Source organism: Labeo rohita, chromosome 19 (genome assembly GCF_022985175.1).
Source record: "Labeo rohita strain BAU-BD-2019 chromosome 19, IGBB_LRoh.1.0, whole genome shotgun sequence".
NCBI lineage: Eukaryota > Metazoa > Chordata > Actinopteri > Cypriniformes > Cyprinidae > Labeo > Labeo rohita.
Genome location: NC_066887.1, coordinates 23,786,961 through 23,800,432, shown reverse-complemented (window position 1 = coordinate 23,800,432; position 13,472 = coordinate 23,786,961).

The window sequence follows — 13,472 nt, the reverse complement described above, 5'->3', positions numbered from 1 at the left end:
TGTTGATGATTTTCATTGTTTGTTGTTGCATCAAAGTAGCCGTTATCATTTGGGTCGCACCCTTCTTTTACAATGTCAGTTTAAATATTAACTAATATGTCCAATAATGTCAATTCAAAAACTCATGCCCTGTGCAGTTATCAAATGAAAGCCTCTTGGTATCATAAATTTTTATCAGTAGGTTTCTGCTACAGAATATGATTATATCTTGAATATGCCCAGACTACCTCTTTAAATTCAAGTCCCCATTTGTTATGATAATTTGCTTTGTTTTAAATCACTAAACGGCTCCCTACCTTTCACTGCCACTTGAGCTCCACCTGTGTATTTAGAGTTTAATGGATTGCTCTTTTCAAAAGAATCACAGTCATTGTGATCTTTCAACCAACAGACATGTTCCACTACCTTTATTTATGCTCCATTTTCAGCTTTGCTTATAAATTGTTAGATTTATTGGGTTAAGTAGAATTAAAAACGCTAAAAAGATCTATAGAGGAAATCAGACAACTGATATTCACCCTTAATGGTCAATTTGAACACTAAATCGGAAGTGTTTTAGTGTAGTACTAGAAACACTGGTGTGTAAATCACAGTACGTTCATTTTGTATATCAGTTGCAATACAGCCTAATGATAACTTTTGTGTTGGTGTATTGATGTAGGCCTACTGACAAACATTACAAGTAATTTAACATTGATCTCTGAACTGAATGTAGATGTTTACAAAAACAAGGTCTCTGTAATTTAACAAATAATGCCATATCTAAAACTGTAGTCATACAATTATAATCTTGGACTGAATTTCAAAGGCACACAAAGAAAATATGCTTCAGTCTCTTCAATCCAATGATGTTTTTTCACTGTACTGTAAATCATGATATTTCAATTTTAGTTCTATTTTCCTATTTTATGCTTATTATGTTCTACTAACATGATTAAAATGATGCAATATGAGCAGTTATACTCAGCAAAACCTTTTTTAAAGTAAGCTTTTTGGCACTTAAAAGGTATATTTGAAACTGTTCTGATATTGAATGCATGATCTAAGTATGGTATTCATGAGATGAAATGTTAATATCCTGTTGTAAATAAACATTAAATATCTGCTGTAAAGTGTCAGTTTACCCTTTTGTCAACTGTTTGCTAATTATTCACATCCTTATGAAAAAACAAAAAAGTATTACTGAAACAGGAAAAATATGCCAGAGAATGGCATTAATGGCAACACTCATTTAAACCAAATGAAGTAGCATTAAATTTGGTTATATCTTGCATACACAGGGTTTAAATAAGTCTATATGGACCATTCTACAAAGTTGGTGCAAACTGTTGTCCCACAACCAAAAATCACATTTAAAAAGCAGTTAAGTATTTAAATTTTAGATGTTTACTAAGATCCTTTTATATCTATTAAAACCCACAATAAAATATCAGTAAGCTTAATATATATAAAATCATCATTTAGTGGGTACTTTCAGTTGGGAGGTGGCTATCCCAAACCCTAACCCCTAAATTTGAATTTTTGCATTTTATTCCATTGTTTTTTTTAAAAAAAAAAAAAAAGATTTTTTTAAAGTGAAGTTTAAAAAATATATATTCATTTTATATTTTCTTTGTAAAGTAAAAAAAAAAAAAAAAAAGGTGTCCCACATTTTTCATGTCACTACCAAAACATTGTATGTTTCAGTCCGTTGGACTGAACAAAAATTTACAGATACTCCCTTGTCATCCAAAATGTTTATGTCTTTCTTTCTTCAGTCGTAAAGAAATTTCAAAACATTTCAGCATTTTTTCCGTATAATGGACTGCTATGGTGCCCCGAGCTTGAACATCCAAAATGCAGTTTAAATGCGGCTTCAAACGATCCCAAATGCGGTTGTAAATTATCTTAGCCTAGGAACCCTAGACCAAAAAAAAGGTAAAACAGCGATATAGGATGATTTTGAAGTTGAGGAAGAACATGAGATGGGAGTTTTTCGACATACCCTAACTGTCATGAACCGGAAGAAAACAGAGTTCAGGCACAGCAGGATAAGACGAGCGTTTAGCATTAAAAAAAGTATATAAATTGTATTATTTTTTTATGAAAATAACCAATCGTTTCGCTAAATAAGACCCTTCTTCCTCGGCTGGGATTGTTTACAACTGCATTTGGGATTGTTTGAAGCCGCATTTAAACTAACTTACATTTTGGAAGTTTTAACTCGGGGCACCATAGAAGTCCACTACATGGAGAAAAATCCTGAAATGTTTTCCTCAAAAAACATAATTTCTTTACGACTGAAGAAAGAAAGATACAAACATTTTGGATGATAAGGGGGTAAGTACATTAGATGTAAATTTTTATTCTGGAAGTGGACTTCTTTAAAATTATGTATTACTGTGTTTCGGTAGTGACAAATTTGGGGAGAGGACAAAAATTCCAAAACTTTCTGAAAATACAGTGTACCTTGGATATTATACAATTCCAACTCTGACTTTGAACCAATTCTGTAGAATGGCTCTTATGTCATTTATGTAATGTTTTAAATCCATTAAATTTGAGACATTTGCTTCAGGGTATGAGAGAGAGTGTTTGTGATTCCATGTGACAGGTTTTGTTCTGGACTGGCCACGTGTTAGAAACCCCCTCAAGCTATTCACACACTCACTGGCTTTAATCACAAGATTAATGAAGAAAATGCTAGAAAGAGTATGCATGTTTGGGTTGCATTGCATAAATCTATATATTTTTCATATTCCATCCGTATATTTTATGACCCAATTTTTGCAGCCTTCTGATTTGAAATGAGAGATTTATGTGGTAGCACTGAGGAGGTGTTTCACACCATGATTGACAGTTGCTTGAAAAAAAAAATCTGAAGGGGAAAAAAAACCCACCATATTTGCATATAAGAATCAAGAAACCAACATACCTGACTGAGTCAAAATAAATTAAAAATGAACGCTGACAATTATCTTGTCATCAAAACTAAATTAATTACATGCTTGGCTTATTTATTGTTTACTCGCTGGGTGTGTGTTTTGATTATTTAATAATGTCCATGTTGGGTGTGCATTTGATTATTTAGTGATGTAATTCAATAGTCATTATTTCTGGCTTAAATATTAAAGTCTAAAGTCTTTTAGCTCTATACCTCTACCCGTACGCTACCAAAACTCCCTTCTCACTGTCAGTGTTTGTTTGCATAACAAAGTCAAAGTCTGCAACTAACAGGTTTGGTTGCATTGCAAATCACAATGTAAAATCATATACCACTTTTTCACAACAAACTATTAGCAATTATTGGCACACCCCAAACAGCTCCCATCCTTGTCTTTATCCCTAGATAAACTGAATTGTGTAGTTTTCTCTGAAACTGATAATATCTTGAATGCTACTTCGAAATGAGCTAAAGCATGTGAAAGCATGAACGCCACACCCAGATGTGCAAGAAGATATCATTTCTAAAGAAAGGGAATTTATACTCCCATTAATGCTATAACAGCATTTATACCTCTAGAAGCTTTTGCGGATATAGTAATTTGTTTCCATTGAATCACTGGTCATGCACTGGTGCTGGGAGATGAGGTTTGGTTTGCAGCCATGGCTCTGTAAATTATACCATATTGTCATGCTGAAAAAAAAAAGTTTGGTGGTGTTGTTTCCTCAGTAGCAGAATCATAATATAATTATCTCACAGTATTTGTATTGCATGTCATCCCCTAAAGAATTTGGAATAATTTAGCAAAATGTTTTCTCTTACAAATCTGAATCACATAATTAAAGATGTTCTTTCTCATACGCTTTACTTCCTGCTATTCAGGACATTCTTGTGTCAAGACAAGAACAATGAGAAGAAAATGTGATGCAATGGCTGTAAGTACAAACCGTGAGTAAGACTAGTATCAGGGAAACTGCTATTTGAATTAAACCAAATTATCTTTAACAGAAATAACTGTAAAACTGTACAGTGATTACATACCCACATTAGACTTAATAAATAAGCAGTTATGCCTTTATTGAGATATTTTAAAATCGCACAGCTGAAAAAGACAAACAGAAACTTTCTATGGTTTCATTGCTTTCCACACTATAAAACCCAGAGTAGCACACATAGCATAATAATTGTGTTGGCATGAGTGACTCTTTTTGTTTTGTTTTGGAAAGTTTCCTTGACAGGAGGTATTTGGGCAGGTATTTGGGTGTGACTGTAGAAAAGCTGCACCTTATTACTGCAAAATACGATACAAAATTATCCTGTGTGTGTGTGTGTGTGTTTTCAATTGTTAAATGCTCATATTTGCATTGCAGTGAACAAATGTTGTTTTCTGAATGCACAGGTACAAGAGTAATAAAATAATAACATTTATCTAGTAATAAAAATAACAGTATAAAACAAATATTTACACTTCAGCAAATATTTCTTGACAAAAAAATGTAAAAAGCTAAAGCAATGTACATAACAACATGAAAACAAAAGAAAAATGCATATACATCACTATATTTATATAAACATTAATGGTACTACTAATGCAGACATGTTAGTTTGTTGCATTTATAAATATGATGAGGCACTAAAGAGTAAAATTCTAAATTTGTCATGTTCATGTAGTGACTGAAACTCATGAATAACCTGCTATATTTGACTGTACAGTTAGTCTCTTAAAAGATTAGTTCACTTCCAGAAAAAAAAAAATCCTGATAATTTACTCACCGCTATGTCATGCAAGATGTTCATGTCTTTCTTTCTTCAGTTGAAAAGAAAGAGGTTTTTGAGAAAAGCATTCCAGGATTTTTCTCCATATATTGGACTTCAGTGGGGATCAATGTGCTGAAATGCAGCTTCAAAGGGCTCTACATGATCCCAGCCGAGGAATAAGGGTCATATCTATGAAACAATTGGTCATTTTCAAAAAAAAAAAAAAAAAAAAAAATTCTATACTTTTTAACCACAAATGCTTGTCTCGCACTAGTTTTGCAATGCGCATTGCATAATTATATTGGAAAAAGTAATGCGAGGTCAGTTCTTTGTCTGTGTACTTTGGTTTAAAAAGGTAGGGTAGGGTGAAAAACTCCATCTCATTTTCCCCTCCAATATCAAAATTGTCCAACATCATTTTTCCTTTTAATCTTTTGTACAGGGTGTATGACTTTCTTTGCACATTCGCTTTGTAAACACTGGGTCGGGACCTCCGCCTACATCACACGTGCATGATTACATAATGCGTGAGGCAGTGTTTGGAAAAGTTACACTTAAAAGTAATGCATTACAATATTGTATTACTCCCTGAAAAAGAAACTAATCACGTTAGTTACCTTTTTTAGAAAGTAATGTGTTATGTTACGTTTGCATTACTTTTTAAATCTGGGCAGGGCTTGCTTCTTTGTTTTTAATTTAAAAAGTTCTATTTTTGGAAAAAGTAAAAGACCTTTCAAACCAAAAGCCTCAGGCTGAAGGAAAAGTAAATTCACATCTGTACAGTAGAACGCAGAAGAATAAAGTTCAACACGCTTGCAATGAAAACAAAGAACAAATGTTAGTTTATCTTAAGTCATTTTTTCTTATTAGTATGGTTGAATTGGATCATCGAAGGTCAGCAGCAAAGACACTTGTTAATAAAATGGGATCAAATACATAAAGGATATTTGTTTTATTCAACATATTTAATTATTGCAGGTTTGCGTCATATTCTGAGTTACATTTCACTGTTTTTATTCATTTTGAGGAATGCCGAATCAGTTTTTTTGTAAGTGAGATGAATTAATGTTCACATTTATTCTAGAATTAAAGTAACATCTTACTAAAGTAACATGGGGACAGGAGAGCTTTTAATCAGTAAATGGGGAAAAAAGTAACTGGTGTTACTCATTTGAAGAAGTAACTCTTGTAACTCTTGTAAATTAAAAAGTTGTGTTACATTACTAGTTACTTGAAAAAAGTAATCTGATTACCTAACTCACGTATCACGTTACTTGTAATACATTACCCCCAACACTGACGTGAGTTCGAGCTAGTTCAAGACAAGCATTTGTGGTTAAAAAGTATATCAGTTCTCTTTTTCTTTTTTAGAAAATGTCAGATCATTTTGCTAGCTAAGACCCTTATTGCTTGGCTGGGATCGTGCAGAGCCCTTTGAAGCTTCATTGAAACTGCAACATTGACCTTCAACCCGCTGATCCCCATTAAAGTCCACTATATGGAGAAAAATCCTGGAATGTTTTCCTCAAAAACCTTAATTTCTTTTGACTGAAGTGGACAGACATGAATATCTTGGATGACACTGGGTTGAGTGAATAATCTGGAAATTTTTGTTCTGGAAGTGAACTAATCCTTTAAGGATGCGTATTTGTCACAGCGGAGGAGGAAGTGTGGTAATCACCAGATCTGTATTTAGCAAATGTCTGTTTTTTTTTTCCTGACCGAGACAAGATAGTTAGCCAGACTGTACTCTTTATTTAGTCCCAAGTAACATTGGAGATGACATTGGTTTTTGGTTTGTTCTTTCCAATGCTGTATTTGTGTCTCCTTCTCTTCAGTCATATTTTTTTTAATTCTTCCAGATTTTTTAGGGTCGGTGATATTGAACACTTTGTTAGTCAGTTCTGACACCATTACACAAAGACGACTTGTTTAAACACTTAGTGCTTAAAAATGAAGAACTAGAGTTCAAAGTGAATCAGAACTTTTTTTTTCAATAATTAGATTTAAGGGAAGTTTAGTTCCGCTCCCTACATGCGTTGCTAGGTGTTTCTGTAGACATGAAGGTACTTTGACAGAACTCTACACGTAAACCTTTTCAAGGATGTCTGTGCCAATCTTTGTGTTTGTATTACTCATTGGGCCCACTTCCATATGAGGTAATAAGGCAGTGAGACAATCAAAAATCTGTCCGAATTCTGATGGGATTGTTTATTTTGAATAATTCCGTTTCTATGGTGCGCAGTGCCCTACTGGCTTTAATTTCGTTTTTCAGAGGGTGTTAAATCAGACCAAGATAATTATATTGTGAAGCGTGCAGAAGTGTGGTGCTGTTCACAGTAAATATATGTTTACGTTCTAGATTTCAGCTTTTTCTCTGAAATCTCGTAATCTTAGTTTTTTGGATGTTGACTTCTAGGGTCCAATCATGACTGTACTTACACTACCAGTCAAAAGTTTTTGCACAGTAAGATTTTGAATGTTTTTTAAAGAAGTCTCTTCTGCTCACCAAGTCTGCATTTATTTATTGCTAAGTACAGCAAAAACAGGCACATTTTAAATATTCTCACTATTTAAAATAACTGTTTTCTATGTGCATATATTTTAAAATGTAATTTATTCCTGAGATTTCAAAGCTGAATTTTTAGCATCAGTACTCCAATCATATCCTTCAGAAATCATTCCAATATTCTCTGAAATAGAAATATTTTATAACATTATAAATGTCTTCTGATGAAATTAAAAGAATCTTTGCTAAATAATAGTATTCATTTCTATAATTTCTTACAGATATTATATTATATTATAATTTCTTATAATATATATTCTGACTCCAAGCTTTTCATTGATATAGTATATAATGTAACAAAAGCTTTTTATTTCAGATAAATGCTGATCTTTGGATCTTTCTATTTATCAAAGAATCTTGATATATATTGATATAACATTGATAACAGAAAAAAATGTCTTGAAGAGTAAATCAGTATATTAGAATGATTTCTGAAGGATCATGTGACACTGAAGACTGGAGTAATGATGTTGAAAATGTAGCTTGTAAATAAATACAAATAAATAGGAAACAGTTATTTTAAATAGTAAAAATATTTTACTATTTATATTAACGTGAGTTTTTTTTTTTTGTTTGTTTGTTTTTTTTTTTTGCTGTACTTTGGATCAAATAAGTTCAGGCTTGGTGAGCAGAAGAGAGAAAAAAACATTAAAAATCCTACTGTCCAAAAACTTTTGACTGGTAAAAAGTCTTGATTGTTCTGAAGACCGTCTGGTGTTGTAGAATTATTAAGTCATCTATATACAGTAACTATTTGACTTCTGTGTCAAATAGTTGTAGTCCTGGACTATCTGATTGTACCCGTAGGTCTGCCAATTCACTGATATGTTGAATAAAGTCAGGCTCGTTGTTGAGAAAATATTGTGTTCTTTGCTCATTTTACTGCACATTTATTGTGGTTATACATGTTTTTAATTAAGTCATTTATTTTACCCCCTATGTCATTTGGAATGATTTCTACAGAGCAACCTATTATGCCAAAAGCGTTCTAAAAAATCTATGAAGCACGCAAATATTTTCCATCTTTCTTTGGTGTACAAGTTCGTTTATTAATGTATGTAGTGTGTGAATATCGGTCAGTGGTTCAATGCTTACGGAGGAAGCTAATATGAGATTTGCTGATAACATTGTGCCGCTTTAAGAAAGATCCGAGAGTTGATTAAAGAACAAACTTTTCCCAAATTACTGGTTACACAGATTCCTCTGAAATTATCAGGACCTGTTTAGTCTCCACATTTAAGGATAGCAGAGATTAGCACTGTGTTCCAAACCTCAGGAAAAAACACCTGAAAGCAGAATTGTATTTGCAGAATAAAGTTTTCCCACAATACTAACAGAAAGTTCATGAACTGATGATGAGGGTGGCTGCTGTTCCAATACTACCTGGGCGTAGCTTGGAGTCTGCTGGGGCGGCCCAGGTGAATGGTGCTGGGGTGGCGTTTCCAGGAGAGAGAGGCTCTTTCTCTCTTTCTCTCTCAGTATACATCAAAATTTTTACTTATTTACTTGGAGAGAGAGAGGTTAAATATTTCAGCCAACCCCCAAACAAAGATAGATCTGTGGTAGATTATCACTCTACTGTCACTTTATTGAAGCAAGAGTCACAAGCCTTCATTTGTTACTATTCATAATAACTTCCAGCCTCAGACACCTTACTGGATCAATTATTTTAGATCCACTGGAGTCCCTGATATGCAAATTAGTGCTAAGGTTAATAATTCACCTCCATGGCTGTTGCACAGTGCTATATACAGTAGCTGGTGAATCAGTGTTTGTTATAGCTTTTAGTAAATACAGCAGCTGGATCTAAGCTTGGAACTTTGTCTTAAATTATTTGGATTACTCTCATTTATTTACACATTCAGAAAACACTTTCACTGCAATACAAATATGTTTCTGAAGACTTTGGTAAATAAGTAAACGAGTTCATTTGCAAAAAAAAAAAAAAAGTTCAAAATCATGGTTTTTTATTATGTTATCATGTGTTTTTGTTTTATTGTGTTAGTTAGCTGTAATTTCTTTTAGTTATTTTTACTTATTTCAAAATAACCCAACTGCAGTTTGATTGAGATTACCTGGAATGCACAATGGAAAAACATGAATTTTTAAAAACTGAGTTATCTGTGTTTGCAGCCTTAATAATAAAAACATCCGTTTTTTTTTTTTTTTTTTTTTTTCTGTGTCAATCTTTTCTGTGTTCAAGAGTTTTCCAGAGAAGATATGACTGAAACTCTTTTAGATATGTAGCAACCTTATGAAGTATTTACTTTATTAATCTTTTAAGGTGAGACACTGCAGGTGAATACTGTAAAAAAAAAAAAAAAAAAAAAAAAAAAAAAAAAAGAATAGTTATCACCTTAGTTGATATTGATATTTGCACACATTTTTTTCTAAAATGTTAAAATGTTATTTAATGAAATATGCACTAATTTGCATACATTTCTACAAAAATCTAAACACTGGATGAAATCAGTTTCAAAATTATTGTTTATTATTTATTTATTTATTTTATTTATTTATTTATTTTTATTTTTTTGACATATTAGAGTCAAATGTTTTTACAGAGGGAATTTTTGGTATCTCATTTTCTCACTCCATAATTCTGAAAATACTTTAAACAGACAGATAACTATATATATATATATATATATTTTTTTTTTTTTTTTTTAGGGGATTAAAATGTATAAAATCAAGCAAATTATATATGAACAAATCCCTCTGTAAAATCCTTCATGGTATAGACAGGAATAAAAATTCCAAGTTTGGTGTGTGTAAGTGTTACTGAAGTGATTTACGGCTCAGTGTAAGAGAAAAAAACTAATTTTGAGAAAACAGCCTTTAAAAATATGGATTGTAATTTAAATCTACTGACACAAATAGATAAAATGCTATATAAGAAATACTTAACAGGGTATTTTGGATGTTTTCTTTCCACTAGTCTGGAAAAAAAAAAACACTATGAAAAACCAAAAAGCCCAAAATCTCAAACTTGACAGGTGCATGAAAAACAGTGTTTTTGCCTGCAGTGTCTCACTTTAATTTTTTTATGTTACATAACACATTTTGTGTTTTTAATTTGGATTTGTATTGCCAGAAATATTGCTAGAAAAATACATCAATGTAAATGTATGTAAGAAATAATTGATGATTGGCTGTTGAATTATTACACCATGGGTGTGCATTATTTTCTACTGACCGGAGTCAATTACATTCACACTATGGTTACCACACCTCAAATATTGTTCAGATGTTGCATTTTAAGACGTTCATCAGGTTTTTTTTTCCCTTAAAAGGCTTTAAACAGGATTAATTTCTTACACATCTCACCCAACACCTCTGTTGCTAATTCCAAAACATCATTTTATACCTAACAACGGAAGCTTGAGCCGTTGATTCCAGACTAATGCAGTTAGTAATGAAGTTGTTAGACAGACCTGTCTGTTCATCTCTACTAATAGTGAAACTACAAGTTAATCATCTGCAAGAACAGTGCCATTATTAGTGAGAAATGGCATGTAGCTTTAAGTTGCTAAACTGTTTTATTAAAATCATCAGAGCAGAACTAACAAAACATTTCTGTGCCATGTATGTTGCTGTGTGTTCAAAGGTGTCTGTACTATGTATGTGCATTTGTAAGGGAGAGAAAGCGGGAGAAACAGAGCATGCTCAACCACAACAAATGGAATATATATGTGTGTAATTATATAATAATATAATATAATTATATAATTATTTATTTTGATTGATTATTTAAATCAATGTGATAAATGAGTTAGGTCAAAAGTAATCTAAAGGTAATCGGATTACATTATTATATTATTATACTTATATACTATATATTATTGTGTAATGTAATGGATTATGTTACTAACTACAATTTTTGTCATGTAATTTGGAATCAGTTCCGGATTACAATTTGTAAGTAATCTACTCAGAACATTAGTAGGCTATATAAAACAGCTTAAGCAAATAAAATAAAATAAAGCCTATTTTGGTGGAAAATGAATAACAAATGAGGCCTAAACCTTATCAAGGTTTTTGTTTTCTTGCCAGGAAAGAAAATTTCTGCTTCAGACTGTACAACTGCCACACCTTGTTTCTTTTGGCCAAGTCTTAGGTCGTTGCTCTGTTAGTTCCTGTTGACTGCATCTGCATTATAAATATGGGAGGGATGACATCCTAAGACAAATGGGACATCTCAAAAATGCGGATCTGTTTGAACATGTATGCAATTATTAAAAACATCTCTATCAAAAGTAAGTGGCACACAGTGAAACTAGTTTTAACACTTGTTCCTATAGTCCTACAAGCCTCTCAAACCGCACTATGAATTAAATTATACACATTAACAACCACACCTTTGACATTGGCAGAGCTCTGCCCATGCGCCTCTACTAAAATAATTACAACATCCTTCCCGTAACATGCAAATTAATGATAATGACAGAAGAGTTGAAAAGATCAGATTTTCCCTGAGGGTTTACATTAGTTAAAAATGAATTGTAACAATTACGAACTCCCATGAATGCCTCATAGACATGAGCAGAAATTGTTTAGTCAGGACTACTTAATAGACTGACATTCAACTGGCATTTTTTCATCAACCTAACAAGTCTAAAAACATCTGCTGCACATTTAGCCAAGCATTCTCTTGAAACATGCAGTACTGTGTTTGCTCAATTTAATGATGAGTTATGGCAATAATTAATGGCCTGTCCATCCTAACCTGGAATTGTTGCTTTCTTCAAGGTATGTTGCCCAAAACCAAGAGTGGCAGGTAGAGCAGGATCTCATTTTATGCCCAATGAAAGTGTCCCCACCAAGAATCAGAGATAAGACTTAGCACACAATCTAATACAGTCTGCAGTCACCTTGTCTGCAGCACTGTGGGCGAGTCAACATACCAAGCCGCCTTCACTGAAAGATGAGGAATTTAAAATACTTGAGAAGTCTGGAACAGTTACAGCATGTTGCCTGTAATGGCTACGACAATGGAAAGTGACAGGAGGGAGGGGCGGTGTGGGTTTGGCAATGCTCAGCCTTCAATCTTAAGAATTACTGCTTTGCCTGTTCTATCAAATCTGCAGCATGATCCTATTCGTTATATGCAAATATTTTGCACATTAAAGGTTAAAATAAACTTGTAAAGAAAAAAGGTCAAGCATCCGTTACAACATGTATTCTAAAACGTTTTAGTAATTAATTTATGCTTATGAAATCTGCTTGTAAAGTTCAGCTTTTTAAAAAAAACTTTTTATATAATGCCCTTAGAAATATGTTTTTTTTTTTTTAAATATAATCAATTCTTGCTGTACTACGGGCCGTTGAATGCTTGAATCTGACAAACGTTCTAAGGTGTGCAATTATTTTCAGGGAAATGCACAGCGATATAGACCTTTTGCCTGAGTAGACGATGAGCGCAGCCATTACGAATTCTAACTTCCGAATGGATGCTCTTCTGTTCCGGTCTCCATAGGAACCCATTCAAATAGCGCCCATCTGTTTTTAATGTAGCTAACATTGGTAGCTTTGTGCCATCTACACACTCATTAAACTTTAAGGAGTGAGGAACTGACAAATGACGGTCATAGCGACATTACAAAGTGATGGCGCTACGGAGCCATGTGCTTTTTAAAAACATTTGAATAGGATTAATATTAGATTATCAACTCGAAATATATAGGATAATTTGACAAGAAACACTGGAGACCGGAAATGTAAAGCATTCTTCAGGTTAAAAGTCAGGCATGACTTCCGCGTTCAGGAAAAATGTCTATAGTTCCAGTCAGCTCTTGACTACATTACATGACCATATCACTTTGCCGGACAATTTCAGTTATTTCAAAGGTCTTACAACAGGAGAAACCACAATGACACTGGCCGAACAAATAAATACAATAAAAAGTGGGATAAAAACGACACAAAATTACGTTTTATTATGTGCGGAAAGCACTCTATTTCTCCCACTCTCTCCCTCACAGATGCACTCATACAGTTTGCACATACCTTACCATAGCTCATGACATTTCTCACAAGCGAGGTAAGAACGGTGCTGTTTGTGAAGAAAATGAACTAAAAGTTACACTATTAGTAAAGACGCTGCGGCCGAACACTGTTCAGAGACGCACAGATTCACAGAGGTAAGGTTAATTAACACGCTTCATCTCTCTCTCTGTCTAATAACTTATTTAATAACCGCAATAGTTTGCTATCGGCTCAAGC